Here is a 13,281-nt window from a genome sequence, read left to right on the forward strand (position 1 = left end):
GGCGTGTCTGGGCTTCTGGTCTGATCCAGCAGGGATGATGTCACCTTTTCAGCTCCAGAGTTCACAGGGCACATTTCAAGTCTCACAGAAGCCTGAAACCTGTCGGCAGCATTTCCATCCCCTGAAGTTCGTGGGTACCTGGTGCTTCTCTTCCACTTCTCCTACAGTTTACTAAAAGTCATTACATATTTTCTTGAGTGTAAAGAAGGTTTCATAACCTTAGGAAAGGGATGCATGAGGTTGAATTCAAAGAAGCAAACAAAGTAGGAACTCGAGGTTAAAATTCATCCTTCTGATTTTGTCCCCATTGCAGGCAGTGGCGAGACATTGTCAAGCTGTCGTCTTGGCAGAGAAGTGGAAATGGTTGCTCCAGCTTTGGTCCAGGTAGGGAGGATGAATGGGGGATGGTTGGGTCTCCTCCCCCCCCCAACCCGCCTTCTCAGGGAGGCTTTTGCTCCAGCTGTCCGAGCTAGAGAAGCTCTGAACCTGCTCTTTCCAATTTACTCATACCAAACTTTGCATCCTGCCCCCTTCCAGAATGCTCCTGTCAAGAGTGTAGTCTCTGCCTGGCATAATCCAAGACCAGGGCATCTGCTTTTTCTTTCAGTCTCCATTTTCCTCTGAGGAGGTGGCTGAGTATTTCACTGAGGCTGACCGAGTCTTGCTGGATCCAGGCCAAAGGAAGGTCATGGTGGAGAACCATGAGAGCGTGGCCTCTCTAGGTAAGGACCTTTCCTAGGTGCCAGAGATGCAAATGGCTGCTATTATGATGATGCTTGAACCAAAATATTGAACCGCGGCATGCGGCTGTGAGTCCTGCGCAGGTACTTGCCCCCCTCCAGGGTTTGTTGGGGTGGCAACAAAAATTATGTTCAGCGTGGCTGGATACAGCAGGGGTGTCGAACTCATTTGTTATGAGGGCCAGATCAGACATAAATGACACCTTGTTGGGCCAGCTCATGTGTGTACCTATAAAAGATTAGGCAGCTGAGATATAAACTTTAAAGGACACGGACAAACACAATTAAATATTTTTAAAATAAAATTAAAATAAACATGCTTAAAACATTAGTGCTTGTTGATCTTAAAGGTGCTTTCTTTGTATTTCTCCCATGGGATCCAGGGAACTGGGCAAAGGAAGCTCTGGCTCTTTCCTTCCTTCCCCAGGGGACCAGGAGGGAGAGGAGCCTCAGCCAGTAGAAGAAAGAGTACTTGGCTCAGTAGCTCTGCTGTACGATTGAGAGAGCCTGGCAAAGTAAGCTCTGCCACCTCCCTTCCTCTCCAAGGGAGGAGCCTCAGCTAATGGAGAAAATAGAGGCTTTGTTCTGTATAGTTCCTGTGCAATTGAACAAGCCTTGCAAAGCAAGCTGTTATGCAGAAGGAAGCAAGACAGAGGGAGAAGGAAGCAGTCTATAGCCAGTTGTTCAGGGGGCTGATAGGAGCCCTCTGGGGGCTTGATTCAGCCCCTGGGCCACATATTTGACACCCCTGGGGTAGAGTATAAGCCGCCCCACTGATCCAGGGGCAGTAACAGTGTTGTGCCATCACCTGAGCCAAAGAGGATGTCCTGGCCTGAGGGCGAGGCAGGACTGAGAGGCAACAATAAAAACCCTGTGCTGCTGTAAAGGTCTGCCAAACTAACTTCCCCATGTTTACATTACATCCCCCTTATCATGCTGAACTAGAGTTTCCAGGTCCCCTCTGGCTGCCAGCAGGGGATGGCGGATAGGGTTGCCAGCTCCCGGTTGGAAAACTCTTGGAGATTGGGAGATGGAGTCCACCCTCCAAAGCAGCCCTTTCTCCAGACAAAGTAATCTCTTTAATCTGGAGATGAGCTGTAAATCCAAGGGATCCCCAAGTTCTTCCTGGAGGCTGGCATCCCTATGCTCAACACATGGATATTTGCATGCTCACTGGGTGTTCACTGTGTTTTGGGAGGATGGGACAGGATAGACTCTTCTGGGGTCTTATTTGGTTTTTCAGCACTATGTGTTCCTCTGGGATAGGCTTCCAGAGGGCCTTATTCTACTGTAACGACTTAATGACCTTGAGACTTGCAGCTTCTTGCTGACACACTGAAGATACACTTCTTTCCAGAGAGACAGGCTGACTCTGTGCAGATTTATACCCTGCCATTCTCTCTGAATCAGAGACTCAGAGCGGCTTACAATCTCCTGTATCTTCTCCCCCGACAACAGACACCCTGTGAGGTGGGTGGGGCTGAGAGGGCTCTCACAGCAGCTGCTCTTTCAAGGACAACTCCTGCGATAGCTATGGCTAACGCAACACCATTCCAGCAGGTGCAAGTGGAGGAGTGGGGAATCAAACTTGGTTCTCCCAGATAAGAGTCTGCGCACTTAACCACTACACCAATCTGTCACTCATAGGGCGATACCCAACAGGCATTTAAAGTCGCCCTGGGGCGGGAGGCAGGCAGATTTAAAAAGTGCGTCCACATGCGCACATCTGCCTGCCGTCCCCGCCCTGGTCCTGTCCCAGGCTTGCCGAGAGCTGGCTTGAAAAGGCACCACTTGCAAAGCCGGGAGGCGCCCGGAGAGGGCCCGGGGAAAGCCGGGAGGCGCCCGGAGAGGGTCCAGGGAAAGCCGGGAGGTGCCCAGAGAGCCGCCAACAGGAGAACGTTCCGGATGCTCCCTGCGTGCCCATGGCCCGCCCCTTTCCTGAGCACTGTCAGGAAGCTCCGAGGTGCTCAGTTTCCAGCTGGTTCTCTTTGGGGCGGCTTCAAGCTGCCCCGCCTGACTTCAACCCTGAAAAGGGAACATCTGATAATTATAAATGAATGACTAGTGCAGCTTGTAAACTATAGTTTTAACCACTACACGAAACTGGCTCTCAGAGGCTGAAATGCCTGGGTGGTTCAGACTTGGCTACTCATTAGACCAGGGATGTTGAACTCATTTGTTATGAGGGCCAGATCTGACATAAATGAGACCTTGTTGGGCCAGGCTGTGCGTGTCATAAAATAAGAACATAAGAGAAGCCATGTTGGATCAGGCCAATGGCCCATCCAGTCCAACACTCTGTGTCACACAGTGGCCAATATATATATATATACACACACACACACACTGTGGCTAATAGCCACTGATGGACCTCCGCTCCATATTTTTATCCAATCCCCTCTTGAAGCTGGCTATGCTTGTAGCTGCCACTACCTCCTGTGGCAGTGAATTCCACATGTTAATCACCCTTTGGGTGAAGAAGTACTTCCTTTTATCCGTTCTAATCCGACTGCTCAGCAATTTCATTGAATGCCCACGAGTTCTTGTATTGTGAGAAAGGGAGAAAAGTACTTCTCTCTCCACTGTCAGGTAGCGAAGTTATAAACTTTATAAAGGACACAAGCAAACACAATTTTTTTTAAAAAAAACAAAATAAATCATGCTTAAAAGAGTAGCATTCTTGCAATATATTGTTTATTTAACCATTTCTGATAACTGATACCTCTTGCTCTGAATGATTGCGTCAAAATCTAGAGACAATTTCTGTGCTGTAGCAATCCTGAGTGTGCTGTTCAGGTGTTGTTCTGGTGCTTGTCTGTAAGTTGCAAAGCTACTTTTGATCTATTGACATGTATTACAGAAATCTCTTGGTCAATGCTTTGAACCTAAGACACGGGAAAACATGAAATGACTGGGCATTGCGAGCTTCTGTACATACGTTGTTTCATGTGCTGGTCAGGCAATGGAGAAAATAGAGGCTTTGCTCTATAGCTCCTGTGTAATTGAGCAAGCCTGGCAAAGCAAGCTGTGATGCAGAGGGAAGTAAGAGAGAGAAAAGGAAGCAGATGACAGTGAGTTGCTTGCGGGCCTGATAGGAGCCCCCTGGGGGCCTGATCTGGCTCTTGGGTTGCAAGTTCGACACCCCTGCATTAGACAATAGACAGGTCCAGCTAAAGCTCAGAAAATGGTTCAGAAGTAGCAAGAAAATGGCTCTGAACTTGAGAAAGATGGCCCTACTTTGCAGTTTTGGTTTTCTCATTGGTCATTATCTGCTCCCCTAAGAACTGGCACCTTTTCCAGAATTCATCAGGGTCTCTTTGAACTGTGGGCTTCTCTTTGTCAGGTCCTGGCTTCTCATTGCCCCATGAGAACCAGCTCCTCATGGCTGTCTTCTCAGCCAAAAGGAAACTCTCAGCACAGTTGCAGGAGTGGATATCTTGATAACTTCTTGTGGGGGAATCATTCCTTGCCACTTATTTAAAAAGTGCATACAGGGAGACTAGGGGGGGGGATGGGCAGAATATTAAAAAAAAACAGCTCTACAGGAGGACATAGTAGGGATAAGGCGTAACTAGCAGCTCAGGTTGGGAGGAAAGAAGATCTGATAAGAGAAATGCACACTCAGTAATGAGGAGTGCCTGACTGGTGACCTGCCTTCTTGAGTGGGTGCTGATTGAAACTCTTTATTCTAGCAGCAGAGGTAGAGGAGACAGCTGGGGAACAGGGGTTCTCTTTGGGAAAAGCCAAGAATGAAGATGCCAAAGGACACTTTGGAGATGGACCACAGATCCAGGAAAAAAGCCACACAGGTAAGAGGAGGGAAAAACCCATTCCATGCCAAGGAGGGGGTTTCTGTAAAATCCCAGCCCAAAAAGAAAAGTCAATAAAAATGAAGTAACAAGAGCCTCCATCCTAACCAGATAATCCACTCCAGGAAAAATGAAAATATGGCCTTTGCAAAAACCTTTCCCAAGAATTCCCAGTCCAAGGGATTCTTGGTACGAGCCAACAGAACACAGGATTACCCTGGGGTGTATGTCCACACACTCACCTGTTCTGGTATCTGTCACCAGCACCTTGAACTACCCCACACAGTAGCTAAGGGTCAAGCTTCTAACCTTACAGCAGGGTTTCCCAAACTTTCTCCCCTTGTGGCCCGGTTATTTTTATACTTCTCCTTCGTAGCCTACTAAAATTTGGGTGTGGAGCCAGGAGACTTTGGGGGTGCAGCAGGGAGACAGGAAATGATGTACAAACAAGCCTGAAACTTGCAATATTTTGTTTAGGAAAGGTAGGAGAATAGTGGGATTTTGCAATGCAGTTTTAAAAATAAAACATCAAGAAAAAGCACAAGGCTCACACAGCAGAAAACTAAAAATATAACATGCCCTCAGCCTGGGAAAACATGAAATGGCAGGGCATTTAAAGCTTCTCTCCCTGCCACAGAAGGAAGGAAGGAAAGAAGGAAGGCAAGCAGTGCTGGGAAAACATGAAATAGCAGGGCATTTCAAGCTTCTCCCCCCCCCCCCCGCTCTACTCAGATTAGCAATGGCAAGGAAAGAAGGAAACAGGGGAAAGACTGACAGAAAAAGAGAGAGAGAGAGAGAGGAAGGAAGACGGGAAAAACTGACTGACAGAAAGAGAGAGAGAAGGAAGAAAAAAGGGAAAAACTGACAGAGTGAGAGAGAAAGGAAGAAAAATGAAATGGCAGCGCTGGGGAAACATGAAATAGCAGGGCATTTCAAGCTTCTTCCCCACCCTCCCACCCCACTCTACTCAGATTAGCATGGCAAGGAAGGAAGGAGACAGGGGAAAAGACTGACAGAGAGGGGAAGGGGAGTGGGAAATAAAGCAAATAGGGGGAAAAGACTGATAGAATGAATGAATGAATGAATGAATGAATGAATGAATGAATGAATGGGAAAGAAGGAGGGGGAGTGAGTTGGAAACAAATAGATGGAGAGAAAAAGTAAAAAAGAAAGAGAAAGGAAATAGGAAGGAAGGAAAAGGGAGGGAAGGAGTGAAAGAAAGGAGGGACAAAAGGAAGAAAGAAAAAGAAAAATGGAAAGAAACTGGATGGGAGCAACTTACCTTTTAACAGCTGACTCTGGCCAGGGGGAAGTCAGGCCAAGTTTGCCCCCCCCCCCACAGCATTGCATCAGCTCCCTTCCTTCCCCACCCCAGGTGGATGGGAAGGAAGTGTGGGGGCGGGAACAGTCGCAGTGCCCTTTTCAGACACCATCCCTTCCATCTGCTGCTGGCCTGCCTGAGCAATGAGTCAGTGATTGGAGTGCGCCGTTTTTCCCGCTGACGAGGTGGTCGGTGGGGAGGGGGACGGAGGGCTTTACACAGCCCGAAATTGACCTGGGGTGGGGAAGGGAGGGAGGAGGAGGTGCGAGGGCCGGCACGATGCCACGGGGGGTGGGTGGGGGGAGGCACAGACGGAACGTCGGCGGGAGGCCTCGCGACCTGGGATCAAGGCCCGGGTGCCCTGGTGCCAGGTCGTGACCCTGCCATTGGGAAACGCCGCCTTACAGGGATTAATCAAGAAAGACAACCCTGCAATGTAGCTCACTAGCTGAATGAATTTCCACAACAATTAACCTGGTTGGTGGACTCCTTACATCTAAGGCCCTGGGACAGGAATGAGGCATTTAAAGCTCCAAACACACCAAATATAATCAAAGGATATTTTTTAAAGAGTGCAAGAATATTTCAAACGAACATTAGCAGTGAGTACTAAGACAAAAACTACAGTTAACGTACTAGCTATACTAGGTCATTAATTCATATTTATCAGATATTATCTTTGAAGTCAGGCAGTAATCTATGAGAGCTGGTTTGGTGAAGTGGCTAAGTGCGCGGACTCTAGTCTGGGAGAACCAGGTTTGATTCCCCGCTCCTCCACTTGCAGCTGCTGGAATGGCCTTGGGTCAGCTATAGCTCTCACAGTGTTGTCCTTGAAAGGGCAGCTTCTGGGAGAGCTCTCTCAGCCCCACCCACCTCACAGGCAGGCTGTTCAGACGCACAGTATAATCAGTTGTTGGTGCTGTTTCATACTGGATTAAAAGTGACTGATCAGACAGCAGCATCTGCCTTCTGGTATTAACTCGTAGTAGCCGTCCCCGTCCACCCCCCCCCCCCCCCCCCAGTCCTTCTTGGAACCAGAGTATTTTGTTACCTGCTCCTTTGCCGTGTTTTTTGAGTTCTCTGGTTTCACCTCGTAGTTTTCCCGTCTGGATAGTTCTCGACCAACTTCCAGATGTCTGAAGGCTGTCCCGGAGCAAAAGGAGCCTCAGACATCCGGTGTACGGTTGCCATTTTTTTTACTGCTTAGTGATATGCGCAAAACCGCATAACCACATAATGTTTTAACCCATGCGCATATGCACATGTGCGCCCATGTGCATAATAGTGGAGAAAAAAAGAACTGCATAATGCCGTGGTGTGGACGGCAGAAGACTGTTTCGCCACGGAGTGATTTGAATTGCAGTATGGCAGTCTGATCGATAATATCCGGAACAAAGATATTCGGAACAGAACCGGGTCAGTTTAACATGGACTCAACATGCTGTGTGAACAGGGCCAGGGTGTCTTTTGTGGGGGAGGAAGATAAAAGAGATTGTTAGCCACTCTGAGATTTGGAGTGGCGGGAAAGGCATGAATCCAGTATCATCTTCTATCCAGATAGCATTTTGCCAGGCAAGAGCCTGGTCCATTCTGAGGTTAGCTCACCATACCTCATGATAATAGGGGCTAGCTACAACAATGGAATAGAACAGAAAACTAAACTTTTTAAGGTCTAACATCTGAGTGGGCTGAATCCAATAGTCTAATCAAAAATCAGGCCATTGAAGTTATGTTGGTATGAATTTGTTACAACAGATAGCCCAGGAGAGGGTCACTATGATGGGATGGAGGGGTTATTTGCAATCTAACCCATCCCTGTTGTACTGTAAATCACACCAGTTGAAGATCGCCTTGGCACCAGTCCTATCTTGGTAAACAAACGGGTTGTCTGAATTGTTACTTGATGATCACAAGGTCGATTTGCCAACCCTTCAATACCTACAGCCAGTTATTTTTCATTTGGTCTCTTCAACCTATTTGCAAGCCTAGAAGATTTATATGAGGCCTGGTATTTAATGAAAGAACAAGAAATTGAACTATAGGTCCAGTTTCTTGACAATGGTCAGGATCAAACCAAGCATTTTTTATGCAAGAGGCTTGCTTTTAAAAAGCAAGGGTCTAGTAACACCTTAAAAACTAACAAAATGTGTTGCAGTGTTTCTTATTATTTGAAATTGTTCATTATTGTACATTTCAATGTGCAGCAGGAAGAAGCCACTGAAATATTTGGAGTGCGGATGGAACTTCAGGTGCTGATCAGACCTCCTTGCATGGGTTCTAACAGGATCTCTTTTTTTATTCCAGCAGGGGATGATCAGAGGAATAAGGAGGAAGAGGAACTGCATCCTCTTTCACCAGATGAAGTCAAGAATGAAGACATGAGAGGGAACTTCAACCGTCATGTTGAACTTAAGAGGCAGAAAGGCAGCCACATGATCAAGAAGAGGGAAAAACCCATCCCTTGCCAAGGTGGGGATCTCTGTGAAGTAATTCACGTGGTCGAGGAAACAGACAAGTGTTTGGAGTGTGGAATAAATTTCTCAGATGAAACCCAATATACTGCCCATTTACAAGTGCACAGTGGAAAGAAAACCCATCAATGCCTGGAGTGTGGAAAGACCATGATTTGCAGAGCAGAATTCCTTAGACATCAAAGAACACATACAGGAGAGAAACTTTATATCTGCTCAGACTGTGGCAAGAGCTTCTCAGAGAAATCAGATCTTGTTCAACATCAAAGACTTCACTCAGGAGAGAAGCTGTTTATCTGCTCAGAGAGTGGAATAGCATTCTCTGATGTAGGAAAGGGTAACATGCATTTTCCAGAGCACATTATAATGAAGGCACATAAATGCTTTCAGTGTGGAAAGTACTTCAGATACAGGTCACAGCTCCTTGTGCATCAAAGGATCCACAGAGGGGAGAAACCTTTTGAATGCTCAGAGTGTGGTAGGAGATTCAGTCAGCGTAGTAATCTGCAACAGCATCTAAGAATCCACACAGGTGAGAAGCCTTTTGAATGCTCAGAATGTGGGAAGAAATTCAGTCACAGTGGCTATCTCCAAAATCATATAATAACCCACACAGGGGAGAAACCTTTTGAATGCTTAGAGTGTGGGAAGAGATACAGTCACAGTAGCACTCTTCAACAGCACCTGAGAACCCACACAGCGGAGAAGCCCTTTGAATGTTCAGAGTGTGGGAAGAGATTCAGTCACAGTGGTCATCTTCAACAGCATCAAAGAACCCACACAGGGGAGAAACCGTTTGAATGCTCAGAATGTGGAAAGAGCTTCAGATTGAGTAGCCATCTTCTACAGCATCAAAGAATCCACACAGGGGAGAAGCCTTTTGAATGCTCAGAGTGTGGAAAGAGATTCAGTCAGCGTAGCAATCTGCAACAGCATATAAGAACCCACACAGGGGACAAACCTTTTCAATGCTCGGAGTGTGGAAAGAGATTCAGACTGAGTGGTGCTCTTCAGCAACACCAAAGAACCCACACAGGTGAGAAACCTTTTGAATGCTCAGTGTGTGGAAAGAGATTCAGGCAAAGTGCCACACTTCAACAGCATCTAAGAACCCACAAAGTGGAGAAGCCTTTTTAAAAGCTCAAAGTGTGGAGAGATTTAGTCAGCATAGCAATCTGCAATAGCATCTAAAACTCATCCAGGACAAACTTTTGAATATTCCAACTGTGCAAAGAGATTCAGTCAGATTGGTGCTCTTCAAAATCATATGAACATATGAAGCTGCCTTATACTGAATCAGACCCTCAGTCCATCAAAGTCAGTATTGTCTTCTCGGACTGGGAGTGGCTCTCCAGGGTCTCAAGCTGAGGTTTTTCACACCTCTTTGCCTGGACCCTTTTTTGGAGATGCCAGGGATTGAACCTGGGACCTTCTGCTTACCAAGCAGATGCTCTACCACTGAGCCACCGTCCCTCCCCCAAATCATATGAGAAGCCTTGAATGCTTAGAGTGTGGGAAGAGATTGTCCCAGAAGCTCTCTTCAAAAACATAAAAGAACCCCCACAGGGGAGAAATATTTTGAATGCTCAGTGTGTGGAAAGAAATTCAGTAGGAGTGGATATCTTCAACAGCATCAAAGAACTCACACAGGGGAGAAACCTTTCAGTGCTCAGAGTGTGGAAGGAGATTCAGGTTGAGTGAAACTTTCCAGCAGCATCGAATTCACATGGGAGAAGTCAGAAGTGACATGATGGCACTTAACACATGCATAAAGTGGATAAGAAAGGAAACTGAAACTTGTATGATGTTCCTTCCATCACCAATTGAAGTGTCTCTGAGACTAAAGCTAACTTTATTTAAGCAGAGAATGCCAACAAACCTCAGTTTGTAAAGACCTCTAAATAACAGAATCATAGAATCACAGAAACAGCTGGCTGTTTGTGACAAACTCTCTAGTGTTCTTATTTATACAATTACCTCATTCCTGCGCCAGTTCACTCATAAATCCTAAACCTGATTCCTACCTGTTTCTCTTAAAGTGAAGTAAAAACAGTTTGTTAGTTTTGATTTACAATAACCCTCTAGTGTGCCATTATCAAACTAAGACAAAAGATAGCCCCTCAGTTCTCTCAGCTGGGTCAGCCTATATCAATATATATTTAAAGCAAGTGGATGGGACAGGAAAAAAATGAAAGAAAAGGGGCTGCTCAGCAAAAAAAAAAAAAAAGATGAAGGGAATTCTGGGGGTGGGTGAAGTTGTCATAGGATGTCCAAGACTTTGTCCCATGGAGCACCTGTTTTAAGTAGAAACATAAGATGCCCTTTAAAAAGATGGGTATGGAGATTATCTGTATCTCGTCTTGCTTCCCAAGAGGAACTCAAAAGTGGTTTCCTCTGACTGAAGCAGCACCTGTGATGAAAATGAATGGTGCTCTTTGTGCTGACAGGTCAGCCTTTAGAATTAGGCATTAGCAAGAGGGCTCAGAGCCAACCTAGATAGAGAATTGGTTCTGATCCTGGAACTGAGGCAGTGCCAACAGAGTGAGTTGGACAATAAAGCTCAACAGGTCTTAAGTATAACTTCTTGGTTGTCTCAGAAAACAAAGTTGTACCTACCTTTAACTGTTGTTCATCAACATCTTCTATGTAGACACACATTGGGATTGCGTCTGTGTAGGCCAGTTGCAGAAGGATTTTTCCCACTCAAAATCTATCTGAACAGGCATCCCTCCACCTCCTGAGCTGACACAATTTGTCCCACTCAGACAATCACATGCTTCAGAGTCAGGCGCCCCCTTCCCTTCAGTTCCTGTAAAGCCACTGCAAACAAGCACACAGTATGCAGATCATGTATGACCTCACAGTGGGGCAGGAGAGAGGAAATGTGTGTTTGCAAAGAAGATATTGATGAACAACAATTAATAGGTAAGCAGAACTTTGATTTCATTTTCCGTTTTTGGTGCAGCCTGTTCTCAACGGAGGAGGTTGGGTGATATTCCCACTGAAAGAATTATCTAATACTGGCTGAATTACTACTAGATTTTAAAGGTTTCTTAAAGAAATATTAACATCATTTCACCAAATCACTTCATACAAAATACACTCTATACACAACTTCACTTTTCCCATATATGAAACTATTCCAGTCCAAAACATGCTTGTACAAATATTTTTCTTTCATCTATTGGTTGTGGAGAAATTCTTTCATCTATTGGTTATGGAGAAATGGAAACTTGTGCAGGATTCTTCAAAAGCCTCCAGTATTCTTTCGTCAATTGGTTGTGGAGAAATGGAAACTTGTGCAGGATTCTTCAAAAGCCTCCAGCGTACTCACTAGCTAATGAGACGTTTCAGTAGTGAACCTTTCCTCATTGAGGAGTTGGTGAGTAGTCCGCTTATTGAACAGGTTCCACACCTATACGAGAGCCAGTTTGGTGTAGTGGTTAAGTGTGCGGACTCTTTATCTGGGAGAACCGGGTTTGATTCCCCACTCCTCCACTTGCAGCTGCTGGAATGGTCTTTGGTTAGTCATAGCTCTCGTAGAAGTGGACCTTGAAAGGGCAGCTGCTGTGAGAGCTCTCTCAGCCCCACCCACCTCATAAGGTGTCTTTTGTGGGGGAAGAAGATAAAGGAGATTGTAAGCCCTGTGGCGCAGAGTGGTAAAGCTGAGGTACTGCAGTCGGAGCCCTCTGCTCACCACCTCAGTTCGATCCCAGTGGAAGCTGGGCTCAGGTAGCCAGCTCAAGGTTGACTCAGCCTTCCATTCTTTTGAGGTTGGTAAAATGAGTATCCAGCTTGCTGGGGAGAAAGTATAGAAGACTTGGGAAGGCAATGGCAAACCACCCCATAAAAAAATCTGCCATGAAAACATCGTGATGCTACATTATCCCAGAGTCGGAAATGACTGGTGCTTGCACAGGGGGCTACCTTTACCTTTAAACCCGTCTGAGGCTGATTCAGAGAGAAGGGCGGGGTATAAATCTGCAGTCTTCTTCTGTATATACATAAAATACAAAAAAACCATTTCCAAGCAATATCATTTTGAAAAGGATACAATGATAACAAGCAAAACTGCTTATCACTTCAGTAGGTTCACAGTCATGGCAAGCAAAATATTTTTCAAATGGAGAAAAACTCTCAAACACTTTGTTTTAATGGAACATTAAATAGAAAATGCTCTTGATGATTGTTAACACCTGTTTCTTCTTTTAAAAGGGTAGGCACCAGAAGCTTAGAGTATACCATCTTTTATCAGCTCATCTGCTAGTGAGTATGTTGGAGGCTTTTGGAGAGTCCTGCACAAGTTTCCATTTCTCCACAACCAATAGATGAAAGAATACTGCATATTTGGACAAGCGCTTTTTGGACTGGAATAGTTTCATATATGAGATAAGCGAAGTTGTGTATGGAATGTATTTTGTACGAAGTGATTCGGCGAAACTATGTTAATATCTCTTTAAGAAACCTTTAAAATCTAGTAGTAATTCAGCCACAGTCTGTTTTTGTATTAAAAAGGTAAAGGTAGTCCCCTGTGCAAGCACCAGTCATTTTCGACTCTGGGGTGACGTTGTTTTCACGGCAGACTGTTTACAGGATGGTTTGCTATTGCCTTCCCCAGTCATCTACACTTTCCCCCCAGCAAGCTGGGACTCATTTTACCAACCTCGGAAGGATGGAAGGCTGAGTCAAGCTGGAGCCAGCTACCTGAACCAGCTTCCACTGGGATCGAACTCAGGTCATGAGCAGAGGGCTCCGACTGCAGTACTGCAGCTTTACCACTCTGCGCCATGGGGCTCTCATTTTTTTGTATTAGAGGACTTCATTTTGTGGTTCTCTCCTTTTGATATTTTCCTACTGAAAGAATGGCTGGAGAACTGCCTTGCATCTACCTCCTTCCTCGCTTGAAGGTCCAACATGTGATGCTTCATGAACACGTCTTC

At 45.7% G+C, this 13,281-nt stretch overlaps 2 protein-coding genes across 2 annotated transcripts in view; both read left to right on the top strand.

The window, feature by feature from the left end:
* The window catches only part of LOC132571228 (zinc finger protein 345-like), a 279,214-nt gene that overhangs the window by 49,448 nt on the left and 216,485 nt on the right, over positions 1-13,281 (top strand). The gene's annotated exons all lie outside the window — the stretch shown is intronic.
* LOC132571316 (gastrula zinc finger protein XlCGF57.1-like) overlaps positions 4,462-13,281 on the top strand; it is a 397,476-nt gene continuing 388,656 nt past the window's right edge. Inside the window, exon 1 of the mRNA XM_060238121.1 lies at positions 4,462-4,549. The gene's annotated coding sequence lies outside the window, so the exon portion shown is untranslated. The remainder of the gene's footprint in view (positions 4,550-13,281) is intronic.

The sequence above is a fragment of the Heteronotia binoei genome, chromosome 5 (assembly GCF_032191835.1).
Source record: "Heteronotia binoei isolate CCM8104 ecotype False Entrance Well chromosome 5, APGP_CSIRO_Hbin_v1, whole genome shotgun sequence".
Taxonomy (NCBI): domain Eukaryota; kingdom Metazoa; phylum Chordata; class Lepidosauria; order Squamata; family Gekkonidae; genus Heteronotia; species Heteronotia binoei.